This window comes from Melospiza melodia, chromosome 11, assembly GCF_035770615.1.
Source record: "Melospiza melodia melodia isolate bMelMel2 chromosome 11, bMelMel2.pri, whole genome shotgun sequence".
Classification (NCBI taxonomy): domain Eukaryota; kingdom Metazoa; phylum Chordata; class Aves; order Passeriformes; family Passerellidae; genus Melospiza; species Melospiza melodia.
In genome coordinates this window covers 3,980,817-3,997,463 of record NC_086204.1, presented here as the reverse complement: position 1 = coordinate 3,997,463, position 16,647 = coordinate 3,980,817, and the positions used below count along the sequence as shown (strand labels likewise).

Below are 16,647 nucleotides of genomic sequence, written 5' to 3'. Positions count from 1 at the left end.
TAAAGCTCTGGTGTTCTTTGTATGTTCAGGCAGATTTTTTAAAGACTTTTAAGCCACTTTTTCTTTTAGACCTGTATGATTTTGAATGCTGGATTGGAAGGAGTAGGACTGGAGCACAGAGGCAGAAAGGTCAAAAAGTTGGTTTTAACAGGTTCTTGTAATGGTTGTACTCTCAGAACTAACCCAGAGCTCCCTGCCAGTTCTGTAGTTAATTATATTTGCCTAGACTTTTTATAACACAAGTTTATTTGCAAACAAGGTGTGGGAATTCTAATGTTTGCTCATGGTATGTTTAAGAGCTGAGAGCACTTGATCTTTTTTATTATTTTTAATTTTTAAGCTAGAACTTAATTTCTTTGAGCAGCTCACCCTAAATAATACTGTTTTAAGAAAACAAAAACAACCCCCCAGGGCAAATCTCATTAAATTTCATAACTGAATCAATTGGATGCTGGTTCTTCATAATTTTTTCCATTTTTAGTGCTGCCATGGAAAAGACCTGCTCTAGCACAAATTCCTTCCTAAACAAGCCTTTTCTGTTCCTGTGTCCATTTTTCTCCATTGCTTAATATTCAAGAAACTGCTGTTGCTTCCTAGGGGGTCCTGGTTTTGCTTCAGACTGCCTTGCAGCATGCTTTGTTCTTGTTGCAAAAGCATCATAATTGGTTAATCCTGCCCTTACACTCCTGTAGTCTAATGTCTTGGTTTTTTTACTGTTTAATGTGCTTAGTAATGTCAACTTAGCCTTGAACCTATTAAAAGATTGTGTTGCTTTGTTTTTAACCTTTTCTCCCCTCACTGTGATGTCAGTGTATGCTCAGTATCCACAATGCTGTTTCACAGCTCTGTTGCCTCTCATCTCTTCTCTTTTCTCCCTTTGAGATTGGTCTAAAGGGTTTTCAGCGTTTTTAATTTAAAAAAAAAATGTTTTATGTCAGTGTGTGTATATCTGTCTGTCTTTAGGGATTTATTCAAAGTGGTCTTTTACTCCTTGTAAGTTTTCTTGTTTGGGATACCAAAAGGATTTTGAAGGGTATTGAGAAGATTATTTGGCTTATTTTGAAAGAAAACCATTTAACTGCCTGTTTCCTGTGGGACTCTTGCTCTTGCATCTGTAATTTAGGAGTACAAGTGTCAAAGATAGAGGCAAGTGGCTTAAGTACTTATCTAGGAACATGGATAACAAGACTGGTGTAGAGTTTTCCTTATGTTTTCTGGCAGGAAAAATTCTGCATGTGCTTGCTGGAGATAAACCAGGCTTTTTAGTCAGAGCTGTAGGTTTGGTTTGTCAGTTTGGATGGCTGAAGTAAATTGTACTATCATCAGTCTGCTTTCTTCCCAGCTTTGAGAATGCATGGGATAAATGCTCCTTATAGCAGAGGAGGCTGTCACTTCCATTTTCAAGGTGTTCTGGTATCCTGTGATATGCAGCAAAACATGATCAGGATGTCAGAAGGGATTTTCACCTTTTCAGCCCTTTTCCAATCCCCATTTTTCCTCCTGTTGTTGCTTTGTTTCCAGCTCGTGGTGGAAGTGAACAGATTCTCTTCCAGCTTTCTGCAGGCAGCTTGAAATCTGAAATTCAAAGTGAGAAGGGGTCTCTGGAGTTAGTACAGAATGTTGCTTCTTTTCTCATCCCCTTAGGTTTAAATTTCTGCCACGAAATGTTTTGCAGAATAAACAAGCAGTACTGGCCTCATCTGCTGTCGTTGGTTTTGCAAAGCTTTGTTGGAACGACTCTTTGAAGAAAGAACAATTCTGCAATTAGTCGGATTTTGCTTGGTGTTAAAGGTTAAAAATCTTGCTGTCAAGGAAACTGGGCCTGTGCCAGAACATGCTTTTAAATATCTGTATTCTGATCCCGTTTCCAAAGGCAATAGTAAGGAAGCCCAGCCCCTTTACTTGGCTGCTGGGGAGAAAACGCCGTGCTGGAAGGAATCCATCTTATCAGCTTGTGCCCTTTTCCTTTGAAGAGGAGCTCTTTGTCCTTTGCCTTTCTGAGAGCCTCCCACGAGCACAGCGAGCTTCCTTGGCCATTGTGTCCCTCCCTGAGCTGCCTCATCAGTGCTGGGCTGGGGTGACACCTGGCACAGGACAGCGTGCCCTGCTCCTGCCTGCTCTCCATCCCCTGCTGCTCAGTGTCCAGAGCCTCCTCATCCTCAGGGAAATGGAGCATCTTGGCCATCATCACTGGCACAGGAGCCATGTCCCTGAATTTCTTTTGTCAGCCCTGAGTCTCACCAGTGATCTTGTGTGTGATGACCAGGCTGGGAGCCCTGTGACAAGAAGGGCTTTGAGGGGCTGGAGTGTGTCCAGAGAAGGGAATGGAGCACAACACTGATGAGAAACAGCTGGAGGGGCACAGCCTTGAGGGAATGAGGCTGGGGAGAGATCTTTTTGCTCTCTATAACCACCTGAAGGTTGTAGACAGATGAGGGAAGGCCTCTTCTCCCAGCTAGTAAGTGACAGCATGAGAGGAAACTACCTCAATTGGACATTAGGAAAAAACCCACTGGAAGGGTTGTCAAGTATTGGAAGAGACTGCCCAGAGAAGTGAAGAATCACCAACCCTGGAGGGATTTAAAAGCTACATACATGTGGCACTTGGAGACATGGTTCAGTAGTGGCCTTGGCACTGCTGAGTTAATAACTGGGCTCAATGATTTTGCAGGGCTTTTCCAGCCTAAACAATTCTATGATTCCATGAGAACGAGCCGTGTGAATTCCCAGCTTCCCCCAGTAGATATTGATGGTGCATGTGAGCATGTCCAGCCATCTCTAGCTCCTCAGAAACAGATGGGCATAAAATGGCATCATGGGACTGGAATTTCATTAGTTATCATTGTTCTTGTGCTTTGGAAAATTAATTTAATTTGAGATAACTAATGAAAAAGTCGTGGGGGAGCCTTTCCCATGGCGGCTTTGCTGCAACTGTGCCTCTGCCATTTGCTGGGCAGGTTGCTCTTAATACATCCATTAACTCCTCTTGGATGGGGTGAGCTTCTGGCTGCTCTGGCTGCTGCTGCTGTCAGTTCCCTACGTGGAACATGAACCTGTGAGCCATTATGCCACTAATAACCAAAAAGGCCTCTTTGAGTGCTTTTTGCTGGTGTGCAGCTACTGTTCCTGCAGAGGAGGATGGAAAGGATGGGTGAGCCAGGTGGGTCGTGCTTGCAGGAGGTGTTTTTCCCTGCTCTCTAGGACAAATTTGGGAATGTGTAGTCTGGGCATGTTTATTTTCAGGCAATTTTTGCCATGTTTTAAAAACCGACTCCTGAGTTGCTATGTATTACAATATTGGTGTCTTTGAAAGAAAGCTGCCAGAGAGAACTGATCAAAGCAGAGCAAAGACAAAACACAAGCTCAGAGCATTTGAGTTTACTGACCTCATTACCTTGTCTCCAGCACTTTAAATTAAGCTGTTTAGATGACAAAATTCCATCTTCCTGCAAGTGAGAATCGGCTTTGACAGCATGCTGAAATTGTAGTGTCTGCTACCTCTGGCCCGTACTGCATAATTCATAACATCTTCTTTACCTAAGCCTTAATTAAACCTCCAGATGAGTTGGGGTTTAGTTCTATTTACACATTCTGACCAGGAGAGCCTTACTTTTGTGCCAATGTCACCGTTTCCCACGGATTTTTGAGCAGGGAGCAAACGGATCAGCTTGTGTCCTTTCATGTCTCTATTTGCCATATGATTTTTTCCTTGTTACCAAGGCAACCCTTCTACCCACCCCCCGACAGGCAAGCACTCAATACAATGTAAGTTATTGTCTGGAGCAATTATTAGGCTATTATTAAAGCCCTGTTGAGATATGTCAGTATCCCATAGGAATTTTAAACAAGTGGGAGCAGAGACAATAGCGAGCATTGGAGGACTGCGCGCTCGTGCCGCTGGTAGCGAGGGGAGGCTGCCCGTAGCCCTCCTAACAACGTCTCATAAAAACTATGAGCAGTCTCCCCAAACTGACAGAAGTCAGGATGTGCCAGTGTGGATTAAGATGGAAAGGGGGAAGAGGGGAAAGTGCTCTGCCAGGGCTTTTGGGCTGCGTGCTGCTCCTTGCGTGGCTGCCGTGCGTGCCGAGCGTCTTCGCGTGAGCTCCGTGCAGCCCACGGGGACGTGCTGCAGCACCGAGTGTGTGCTTGTGATGGAGATGATAGTAAAGAACCCCCATGCCACGTGGATGGCAGAGTGTTCTTTGTTAGAAAGTCTTGTGCATTCATGATGCCTGTCTGTGTGCCCCGGTTTTAAAAGGGAATTATTCATCAGCAGTGGCAGGATGTGTGGGAGGTGGGCAGTGAGCTGCTAAAATAAGAGAGGAAAGTGGCTCTTGACATGATATGTTTATTTGTTTATAGATTACAGCATGGTGTTTCTTTTCCAAAGGAAGGCTTTTCCAGTTGCCCAGCAGTAGGAATTCAGGAGATCCAGGAGCAGAACTTGCCTTGCAGTCTCCCCTTGCCATACATTCCCTGCTGGTGCCACTGGGGTTGTATTCATGAAGCCACCACTGCACATGCAGCCATAACAGCCCAGCCTTTTCCATCCTTCCCCCTATCCTGGGACTGCATTTTCTGTCGCCTTTGTCTTGCTGATGCAGTCCTTCTGTTGAGCAATAGCAGAACTGACAGGGTTTTATAGCACTGTATCGATTTCTTCCAGGAATTTCCTTCCCAGAAGCTGCAGTGTTGTCATGGGTCAAAGATGTCACCAGACTGATTTGGCGTTTCATTTGTGACAGTTGTCAGAAGAGGCTGTGGCTTGCCCAGAACATCTTTGTCTTGGGCTGTGCAAATGTTAACAGCAGTTGTGAGTGCAGATGGAGAACCCATTAATGAGCTGCATATGCAAAGGGAGAAAAAAAAACCCAGGAGAGTTTGCAAGAACCTTTTTTCTGGCTGTTGGAAAGTAAGGCTCTTTCTGGTTATTTAAAAGCTCATTTCTCTGGGAAGCTCACTTTAAACTCCTCTAAATAAAAGACCCACCTCCACAACTTCTCCTTCCCACTGCTGGGGAAAGGTGTCCCAAGGTCTCTCAATCCTCCACTTAGCACAGAAGTGGATGGGGTTTGCCTCATCCTTCTGCACAGCAGTTTTATTTATTTATTGTCAATAATATTGTGACAATATTTATTGTCACAATAAATATTTGGGAACGTGTTTCTGTGTCTTTTGTTTGGTGTTCCTCTCAGACTAGGACACAGAACACATTTCTTGGTTCTCATTTATGGTTTTTCTGTGGTTTAGTTCTCACACAGATTTTGTGTCCGTGGATGGCAGCAGCGAGGGCTTCCCATCTAGCAGAGAGATCCAAGTGCATCTGAATCCATCTGCTGCTGCATCTGGCAGCTGTCTGTCAGGTGAAGCCAGCAGTGGGCTCCTTTTCCCAGCTCCTGCATCACTGCAGTGCCTGCTCTGCTCCTCTGGCTGTTGTCCTGACCTCTGCTGAAATAAGGGCTGGGAGCTGTGTGAGCTCTGTGGTTACCCAGGGCTTTGTGGGCAGCAGCACAAACCCGTGCAAACACTCCCCCCAGAGCTGCTCAGAGCTTTTTGTGTTCCAGCAGCGCTGGGGGCAGCTCAGCCCAGGTCTTTAATGAACACTGCAGCCAGGCACAAGTTGGTTCATAGAGACTCTGTTAAAGGAAATCAGGTTTCATTGCTAATGGCACTGGAGTATCTATCAGCATATGGCTTTTGACAGCGTTACCATTTCAGGCTCTGAAAATGATGTAACTATTTTACTATAATAAAATAATTACAATTTTTCACAGAGGAATCTAGGGCAGTAGGCTATGGTTCATAAAAACACTTGCTTTGGCAAACATTTTACCACTCAAAATAAGAAGCAATTATTTAAAATTATAAAATCTCTTTTGCACAATGTTGCAAACCTTATTTTAAGCACTGGCAGCGTTCCTGAATGTGTCTGAGCACACCATCACCTCCATGGAACACAGTTTAAGTCTTGTCAGATTTGCCCACTCGAAACTTTGTTGTGAATATTTTAAACATAGGCTGTTGCTGTCGAGCCTTTGCTGCTAGTTGTAGAGGTGGCATGTATTTATACTACATTTGCAGGGAAAGAGTTTATTTTTCATCTTTCAGTGCTAATGAAGCTACCAATGAGGGGAGATAAATGGTTTGTGGGTATCCAAAGAACAATTCACAGGTCATTTTTTTAAGTAGTATTAAACATGCTAGTAAGGGATGCTAGGTGCATGTGCTGGTGGGTCTTTAATTGCAAACAGCAGAAGCAAACCCAAAATAATAAAATTCTTTACTGTTAGCTGCAAAAATGCTTTTGCATGAAATGTCACTTGCTATAAATTCCCTAAATTTGCTCTTTTACAATAAGCACAAATGATACCCATTAGCTCAGCAGCAACCCTGCTCAGCTTGGTCTTTTCAAGCTTGTTCTAAGAAGCAAGAGTGATTTAATGTTCAGTGACTTTTGTTTGGAGGCTGCCTGTGTGCCATGGTGTTCTGTGCCTTGTGGGTGTCCCCTTGTCCCTCCAAAAAACCCCCTGTAACTGATAGCTGAGTGTTCTGGGGCTGCTCCAGGTATCCACACATCCCTGAGGAAGGGAAACCTGCTTTTTTCCAAAGAAATTATTACATTTCTTTCAAATGTATTTGCGTTTTATTTTGTACCAGTTTTCCTCGCTGCTTTTGCTACCTTGTGTTGATGTGTCCTCTTGTGCTACACAAACCTTGTAGGGTGGGTATATTAACACCAAATGGACCTTTCAGATGTCAGGGTGATTATAGCAAATGCTCAGCTCAGTCCTGGTTACAAATTTGTAATGTTTTAGACTCCCTGTCTGTATGAAGAATGAGAGAGGTTTTGTCCAGACTTGCTCCTGCTGTGCCCAGTGTTACCTGTGTGTGTGACAGCCTTGCAAGATCAGGTGAGCTCCAAAGTTAAAAACTCTTTCCCCAGATGAACTGTGTGTTCATTCTGCCCAAGTCTGTCCCTTACAGAAGACACTCTGTCTTGGCCTCTGGTGCAGGTTATTTCCTTTGTGCCAGCAGTTCCTCTTGGAATGGTCTCTAAATTCAGGATGATTTCTCTGTCTCAGAGTTTAATGCACACGCTACAACAGATACTTGGTTAAGTTTGCATCCTAGTCCCAGGAATCTCCTTTGGTGTTAAATGAGTTTTCCTTCATCCAGCTGGATTTGAAATGACAACAATAGTGGAAGTTCTCACCCCTGGAGAGCAGAGATGTGACAAAGCTTTTGGTGGAGCACCTATCAGTATGGTTTGGGACTTTTTTTTTTTTTGACAAAGAGTTGTTGGAATCCTTCTGGCAACCCCATCTTGTATTTCTGCTGAATTCTGACTGTTTTGTCATCTGCATGCTACCTGCCATGTGGCACATTTCATGTACTTGTTTGGCAAAGGAGAGGAAAACACATCCATGTTCTGCTTTAAAAATAGTGCTGCCGTCTGTAAGACCACTTGTGTTGTGTGGGGGGACTGCCGTGCTAACACTGTCTCTGGAGGCAGATTGATAGCTCCAGAATTGCAGCTTTGGGCTCTGTGTGTGTGAATCAAGTGATAAAACAGCCAGGAAACCTGAAAATTAATTCATATGTTCTGTGTAAGTTTGCTGGGTGGGGGGGGCTTTAATCTTTTGGACTACTTTTTGGTTAAAAATTACCATTATTGCAGAGGAAGAGCAAGAAGCTTCATGAGAAGCTGAGTTGACTCCAGTGGGTTAAAAGAGGTGGCTGGACCTTGTTTAGCAGGAATAAAGGCTGTGTTTCCAACCCAGGGTAGTGGAGACCAAACCAGAAGCAAGAAACTCTTGTTGGAAGCATCAGCAGCTTCCCTCCAGAGAGCCACAGAGGGCAGGCACATGAGTAGCATTGCTATCAGAAATATAAATAAATATACATTTGTCTGTATATTGGAAGCAGGGTGGTTTAGTGCTGGTAAACATGCAGGTTTTTCAGTCTGAGACGTTTCTTTGAGCTTAGTTGTGATCTTTGTCCTCCAGGAGGCTCTGTGGATATTTTGTTTGTGTCTCTGGCTTATATTTCCACTTCATTCATTCCATCCTGTCCCTCCTAACCCATCCCTGTGTTCTTTCATGGCTGTAATGAATTAATGATTTTATGTAAATGTGCTGTTTGATGGACTGAGGAGGTGTGCCTTGGGACTTGTTTAAGCTATCACATAGGAAATGCATCATCTGCTTCATGTTTTCTGCAATTGCACTCGGTTTCATTTTTCCTTTATTGCTTTTTCTTCTTCTCTAATTCTTTTCCCCCTCAAAGCATTTCTTTAAATGTGTTTAGACCTCTTGCCTGGATTTGAGGATTTAATTCTATTTTTCCATCCCTGTTCCCCACCCCCTGATTTTCCACCCTAAATGTGAAGGGTTTAAAGCAACCATCCCTGCATTACATACCTGATTGCTATTCAGTTCCCAGGGGAGAGGCACTGAGAGCTAAATGCAAGGGCTGGAGGTCTGGGCTCTCTGGTTAGAGTCACTGAATGTCACTAATTAGAGCAGAGTAGTCACTTACATATTTATTCATGTTTCAGAACATTTAGTGAATCAATTGAGTGAATGAACTGGGGCAGCTTCAGTTCTTCTTGTGTTGAATTTACTGAAGGACCAACCCCCAAATCTTACATGCTTAAACCCCCAAATCTGTTGAGGTTGGTTCTTTGTGCCTTGCTGGTGCAGACCAGTATGGATGTAACAAAACTTCATTTCTGTGTGACTTTTACATGAAGCTTTTTCCCCTCCCCTGTGGAAAAGGAGCTGATTCCTGCCTCTGCGATACTTGCCAAAAATAAAAATAATTTATTCTGGTGCGAAGAAAATAATGTTACCTTTAAGGCCATCCTCACTGTTCTTGATGGATTAATTTGCCTAAAGCTCAAATTAAAATCCTGGCAGGACTTGAAACCAGGACAACAACCGCTTGTGCTGGTGCACGAACAAACCACCCAGAACAACCTTGGTGGATTTTTTTAGCCGGTGCAGATGGATTTCCCCCGTAAACACCTTGAAGTGTTGCCTTTCACCAAAATCCCATCTGAATTTAGCTCCTAAGTGATAATAGCTCATTTGCAGGGTGGGAGCAGGCTGGTGACAGCCTCCTGGTCCCCCCTCCCTGGGAGATTTGCATTCCATCTGCTCTGGCTGTTGATTAGCAGCATGCCGGCTACATGAGCAGTGCTTCTGGATGCTGCGGTCATCTGTTGTGATAAAATTCTTCTGTGAGGACACAGCCACAGAGCTCAAAGCATGCTATGGGCACTGAGGATATCCATTCTGGGGCTTGCTGCTCTGGGGAGCTTGGCTGGAACGTGCATGGCTGGCTCCAGGTTTCCCAGAGCACGGCCAAAGCTTTGGTGGACAGAACTTGTCCAAGCTTTGGTGGACAACACTCTGAGCTCCTCCTGCTTCCTGCAGCTGCACTTTGGGATGCTTGTCTCTCCCATTCTAGTTGTATCACCCCTACTTCAAATAAGGATCAGCCTTTAATTGTACAGGTTTTGCAAAGAAGAAGGTTTCAGGTCAAGCAGAGCTTCGAAGTGGCAATGTCTCGTTGAGTGCTGCCTGGCAAAGTTGCTGTCAACAGCACACAGGTTTCTTTGGAAAGATATCCCATGTTTTTACAGATGTTTTTTTGTTCAAGTTTATTGAAAGTCCTGTTGTTCTGTCCTTTTGCACAGCTGATGCTGCAACTGAGACTTAAATTTAGGCTTTTTGCCACTGTCAGGAATAGGGGTAAAATAGAATTAAATGTGGTGGCTCTGTAACACGTCCTTTGAAATGTAAATAAGAAGTGACTTAGGAAGTTGGGCCATTGAGTTTTTTACCCTCAGCATACTTTGAGTTTGTGTTTGGATGCAAAACCTTTCTGTTGGCAGTTACTTCTGCAGTTTGTGTATTCCCTTCCCACCAGGTTTTGTTTGGGAAGTAATAGAAATTACTGAATGGTTTCCTTTTGCCTTTTTATTTAGCAAGTGCCAGCAGTGCTGTGCATTGAGCCTGGGGGAGATGTGGGGGAGAAAAATCACATGCCTCTCAATCTTTCTTTTCATTTGGGGTATAAAAATCCTTTTCAGAAGGATTCATTCCAGTTCCAGTCTGGCAGGGATGCTCCAAGAGGAGATACCAGCCCATGTGGTTTCTGGCTAGGGACTTGTGCTGTGCAGAATGAAAGAGATTAACTTGGAAAACAGACAAACAAACAAGTGCAGTCCTGATCTCTGCTGCATTTTAATCTTAAACTGAAATTACCCCTGGAACACAGTAGCTCTGTTGAGGAGTTGAAGTGGGCATTTCAAATCAATCCCTTGGAAAGATTATTTCTTCTCCCCTTGAAGGAAGGACATTTGAACTGGAGCTTATTCCTTCCATGTACTTAAATCATAGCAAAGTGGCATCTGAGGAATGCTGCTGTTGGTTGAATTGGATTTAAACAAACCCTTTAAGTGCAGGGTTGAGCAGAAGGGAAGGCAAGGGATGCTACCTGAGCATAGGAAGAAAACAACTCCAGACTTGTGGGGACCTGCACTGGAGAGCTTCTGCTTATCTTGAATTTACCACAGTGTCTCCAGGCAGGCTTCAGTCCATGTGGTTTAATGAATACAGCAGGGTAGGGCTCAGCTGGGTGGCTGTGCACTGCATGAGCAAGGGGGAATATAACCTTGGGTAGGCTTTGTAGTGTTGTGGAGAGGCTCCTCCAACATCTGTTGCTGTAATAATGTAAGAATTAAAGCAGAAGAATTGCTGCCTTGAGTGGAGAAGCAGCTACCTTAATGTTAATTTGCTGGTGTTTTAGCTAGAATTACATAATTTGAAAAGACAAATATTGGTTTAAATTGTGCAAAATGTTTAGGAGGATGCTGTTGTAAACATTTATGAGAACTAACAATCTGTTTTGTTCCTGAACATGATCTGATTGTAAGGCCCTCTGGTAAAATCTTGCACAGAGCCACTCTCAAGCCTTGTGTCATTGCTCTGAGATACCTCAAAAATAATTTTTTCTTCATCTGATAACTGCTTGCTTATTATCTTTTTGCCAACTGTTTGCCTTTACTAACTAGTAAAATAAAAAAAAGGAGGAATGAATTTGAGTAGTGTTGGCTCCCTGGGGGGAAATGAAACCATTGAGAGCACGTTTGAAGTAGGTTTGTCTTTGTGCCATGTGCTCACTGTACTCCATACAGGGAGCCTGTTGTTGTTTCTGCATCATTTGTTTTGTCTTTCTGCTTGTTCGTAATATTAATTGAAGTCTTTCCCAAGACAGTTCTGTTAATCTTCCTTTTGTCATTTCCCTCCTACTCCTGCCCTCAATATCTCCAATGAACACGTTCTCCTGTGTCTGAAAAGAGCTCTAAAAGTAGCATTGTTGTTGCTTTTTTAATGGTGATGGTCCATTTATTCACCTGTTAGGTTTTTTTTTCTCACCAGTGCTAATGTTTCTAATTGTTTGCTTAGCATCTGAATTTTATATGTGCTGTAATTGTTATAAGGATGCAAACAGTTTCCTGCAGTGATGGGTATATGTCTCTTATCAGCTCCAATTATGCAAAATGTTTTCAATTAGCTGTAATTCCCTTCCCTGCCTCCCCTCAGACGCAGGGAGCTAAGCAGGGTCTCTCCAGGGACACCGGTGTGCTTTTCTGGAGCAGCCTTGGACAGGATGGGATGTGGAAATTGCCCTTCCACATCCCATCCTGCCCTGGCAGCCTGAGGATCAGGGAACGCACCCTGCCACTCCTTATGTTTTACAAAAGTTAAAATACTCTCAACCACACCATTTCCCTGAAAGTTTCCAGTGTTTTAAAGGAGGAGGTATTCACTGTATCTTTATAATCCCACAATTTAGCCATCAGCAGTGGGAACACCCTGAACTGTGAAGCTTTTCCTTGAGCTGTGCAGAGCCAGGGAAGGTGGTAAAGTGCTTTTTGCAGTTCTGGTACCCACCAAAGGGGGATGCTTTGGTGGATGGACTGAAGGCTAAATGTGGAAGAGCGATTTCTGTGGCGTCTTTGCACAGATCAGTTGCTGAGAACTGACCAAAATGTTCCTGTAAGCCTTGAGGTGGTTCTGGCTCTGAGGTCCCCACCTCTGTGTCTGGTGGAAGGTGTCCCTGCCCATGGCAAAGGGGCTGGAATGAGATGGCCTTTGAGGTCCTTTCCAGCCCAAACCCAAGTTCAATCTGTTTTAATTCAATAATCCAGACATTTCCTGTGCTTGTATCAAGGGTATGGGCGTGTGAATCCAGCTCCAGTGAGTTTTGTTGGCTTCTCCAACATCTCCTTGTCAGCTGAGCTGTGTGTGGGGTGGTGCCTTGAGTCCTCTCCCCTCTCAGGAGTCCAAGCAGGTGATGTGATATTCCATTTCAATCAGTCCAGCTCTGCTGCCAGAGCAGGAATCTCACCCTCAGCACCTCCTCCCTGCATGCAGGCAGTTCTGTCAGAGGGCTAAACCACAGCAAAGGACTTTATTGATCAGTTTGGTTTTTAATGCCTCTCAGTTTTAATGCTGGCTTGTTCTTTAAATACCTGATTAACTTCCTGAGCTGGTTCACTGTGGATAAGCAGCAGCACCAGAGCAAGGAAAAGGGCATCATCATATGTGTGTGGGGAAGAGAGGGCACAAAGGACTCCCACAACTGCTGCTAAAATTCCCCATAACTCCTTCTCCATGTGGTTTTCCTAGGAAAAACTTAATACATATACACATTAAAAATGCACTGTATCAATGTTCCTTTAACTGACTGTAATATCAGTTTTGTTTCAATTATTTTCTTCTTTTGGTTATGTCAGATGCTCTGACAGTTTTTTGTGCAGTTTTAATGAGAAGGAAATTGTTGCTGCTCAGTAAAATTCTGGAAGTAAAACTATGAAAGCTGGAGGCTCAATAAAAGGAGCATAAACAGTCATTTTATTATGAAGCTTTATTTCCCGACAGAAACATTTTTTGCTTGATTAAAATACAACATCAAACTAATCTTTCTTGGTAAATAAGAACACACATTAAAGATTAGAAAGTTTCCTTTATATCTCTTTCCATGCCACCTTCCACCTTCATTCAGGAGATGGGGCAGAGAAAGAATATTTGTGGATTTTCGAGTGGTGGATTTTTTAAATTTTACTTTGATTTCCTCTTGCTGTGCTGCATTTCCAGTCCCCAAGGTCTTCTCCCCATGCGAGTCCCCAGTGTTCCATCACTGCTTTGGGGGCTGCTCCAGAATTCCACAATTTAGGGTGATTTTGCCTTGCCTTTCCTGGAGCCTACATTTATACTTAATAAATGTAAAATTTAATTGTTGCTTGGCTGAAAGGTTGGGAGATTTGTCCTGATAATCAGCAGAGGTTTTGCTGAATGCGCTGAGTTTTTCCAGGCTGGAGGGAGAGGTGGAGAAAGTGACTGTATAGAAAAATTCAAGTTTGAACTCTGAGCCCCTGATTTGGTATCAGCAATTCTGGTCTTGGTTTTCCATGCTGCTGTGTGCTTTTCTTTTATATTTATCTTCTTGGTTTATGGAACAAAGTGGGCAATTTAGGGAAGTGTCCTTCCATCCATGGGTTTTAGCAGAAGCAAAGTTTTCCAGACAGGTTTGTGGCTTCATAAAACACACCTGTGCTATTTACTTGAGGTGCATTCAGTGGATCTTAAAAGCATGAACTGCTAAGTTTTTCATTTAGTGGCCCTGTCACTCATAAAAAGGGGGAAAAATATCACCTTGGATGCAGCATTGCTCAGATTAAAGGCTGATTAAGAGGGAATGTAATGGATTTTTTCCTTTTTTCCTTGTTTTCTTTCTTCCCTGGGGATTTTTCTAGCTTCTAGTTGCTTCTGTAACTCTGTTTCTTTAGGGAGGACCCAACTCTCATAGGTGCCCTCCTCATACAGGGCACCACTAAATGTTGAGTTTCTGTGGTTTTTCTTTCTTTGTTAAGGTTGGGATTAAATGTGTGAGATGGTGTTTTTTGTTTGGACTTAGATGTTTATTAATTCTTAATATTAATTATCTATATTACAGTCTCAGAAGTCGTGAATTTTATATTAGTAATTAGTATTTCATTCTAATAAGCTAAAAATGGAGACGTATTTCTTTTTGTACAAGGTTTTTTTAAGGATAAACTGTCTAATTGAGAAATTATACTTAAATTATTTTTAACTTAATAACTAACTACTCGTGGCTTGTAATGTGGACTTTTTAATTTAATTATACAGTGCTACTTGAACTCATGAAGAAGAAGGTGAAGAGGAAGGTAAAGAAGAAGGATGAGTTTCTGCCCTAAAACTTGCATCTTGCTGCATATTCTAAAACCTTAAACTAAGTTTTCCTCCGTGTGATATTGCACACTTGTGTTGTACCCATAATCTCAGTTTCACCACTCAGTTTTGGAAGCCTTCTCCACGGCCTCAGGTCAATGCAGTGTTCTTTTGGGGGTCAGAGCCTGGCAGCACAGAAAGTGTAAAATTCTCAGTAACCAGGGCTCCAGCAGGAATGGATGGCAGTGCTGAGTTGTTGTCTCATGTAGCATCAGCCAGAGATGCAGGGGACAGTTCAGATCTCATCCATAAGAGGCTGGAATATTTCTATTTTCCTCCACCTCTGGTGTGCAAACTGTGCTCTGGGGTTTTGGTGCAACCACAATTGCTGCTCTCCTGTCTCGCTGTAATGAAAAGCAGAGCTGGAGGCAGCAGGTGAGCAGCTGGGGGAAGGTGCAGGTGTGTTGTGCAAGCTGGGAATGTCCTGGTGTGATCCTGGTAATCCCACAGAGCTCTGGGATCTCTGTTTGCATCTCTGCCTGCTGGGCACCACCAGCAGACGTGGTCTGGGCAGGTTGCTGTGTGTTCCAGCTGAGTAACTCAAGCCTGCTGCTCTCCATTCTTTGTCCTGAGGTAAAGGTCAGGGTGCAATTTGACTCTGAGTTCCTGTTGACTGTCTTCCCTTCACCCTGGGGTGTGTGGCAGTGTTTCTGGGCTAGTTCATTGGGAGCCTTCTGCAAAAACACATGTGAATCATCACGTTTTTTATTCAAAAGAGAGAAATTTCAGGGTGGTTGTTAGCCAGGGAAAGTGGGTATTGATGTCCCTGTATGGTGTCACCTGGCATCCAGGTCTGTCATCCTTTATTATCAGTATTTTTATGGTAGCTTTTGAAATACTGCTGGGCATTTGTGCTGCTTTTCTTTAATTTTTTAAATTTTTTTTTTAATCACAAGTTTCTGCCTAGCTGCCCTTCAAATCTGAGCTCTACCACATAGGCTCAGTTTTATAATTCTCTCTCTGAATGGTGCAGAAGTGAAGCATTAGTGACTCTCCTGGAACAGCTGGCACAGACTGGCACTGCCTTCCTTGCTTCCAGGAGTTATGAGAGGTGGATTCTTGTGTAAAGAAGAGCACCTGGAAGCTGCAAAACCTTGGAATTGTCTCCTCACACGTGGCTACTTTGTGGCCTGGTTTTTCTGCACCTGAAGTTCATACCAGGACTCTGTCATTGCTTTGGAATCTGTGTTTACAGAGTCACTGCTATAAATAATTTATAGTAGACACTTGGTTGGATGTCTAGCTTGTAGGCATGTTGTGGAGGTTGCTTTTTTTCCAGCTAAACAAACCAGCTGTAAGAATCTGGCTGGTTTTCCTTGTGAGATTTCTGTGATAGAGTCTAAAAACTAAGGCAGGAGGGTTTTTATCAATCTGAAAATTGTAATTTCTAAAGGTATTTTGGAATAGGTTTTGTTCACTCTGGGTTAATTGGTAAAAAAACAACAAAATGGTGAAACAAAACCTGAGAGAACTTGTGTTGGTAACTGGCAGCAGTTAAGGCAATAATTTAATAACCAGATCTAATTTGGGCTAAAGGATTTGTTCAGTGGAGAGCTGTGCTGGCTCACAAAAGCAGGTATAGCCTGCTTTGAATTTTCTTGACATTATTTTTCATATCAATTAGCTCAAGAAGCTTCTTCCCTGATGATTTGACATTAATTTGAGGTCCACTTTTGGTGGATGGAATAAATTCCAGAAGAGATGCACACCATTACATGTGTAGGGTGGAATAACCTGAACACAAATGTTCCTTTATTTGCAAGCAGATTTTTTTTTTTTTTGTTCCTTTATTTATTTGGCTTCCTTCTTCTTCCTACAGCAAGAATAAGTCCTAGGAAGAAATTTCTATAGCTGTACTTTAGGCATGTAAAAGTCTGTACAAGCAAACTTTCATTTGTCCCAAGATGGGACATAAAAGTTCATGAAAGTTTCAGTAAATAATCCAGTTTGCAGCTGACCCAAGTGAGAAAGGGATTTGCCTTGTGGAAAAACTTTTCCTTTGGAAAAACACCCCAATAAACACCAGGAGTGTAAAGATAATAATCTCAGTCCTTGCATTAAGGGACTTCACAGTCTGATTTTTTTTACCTGCAGAATTTCACTGTGCTGTGTAAAAAGGTTGGGGAAATGAGAATTTTGGTGCTGCAGATCTGTCAAGGGTATGAGAGAATTGTGATGGTTGAATAGACAGACAAAGTTGATGGGATTTTGGAGACAGATCTATGTTTTCATTATAGTGACCCACTTTTTAGTGTCTTGAGTAGCAATAAAAGTGGCTTTTTCTTCTTTTTTCTGTAGTGTGCCACTGAGCCTAGAAGTATAA

The 16,647-nt window shown here is 42.9% G+C and overlaps 1 protein-coding gene across 1 annotated transcript in view; it reads left to right on the top strand.

The window, feature by feature from the left end:
* Positions 1–16,647, top strand: part of XPR1 (xenotropic and polytropic retrovirus receptor 1) — a 110,547-nt gene that overhangs the window by 50,121 nt on the left and 43,779 nt on the right. The window lies entirely within an intron of this gene.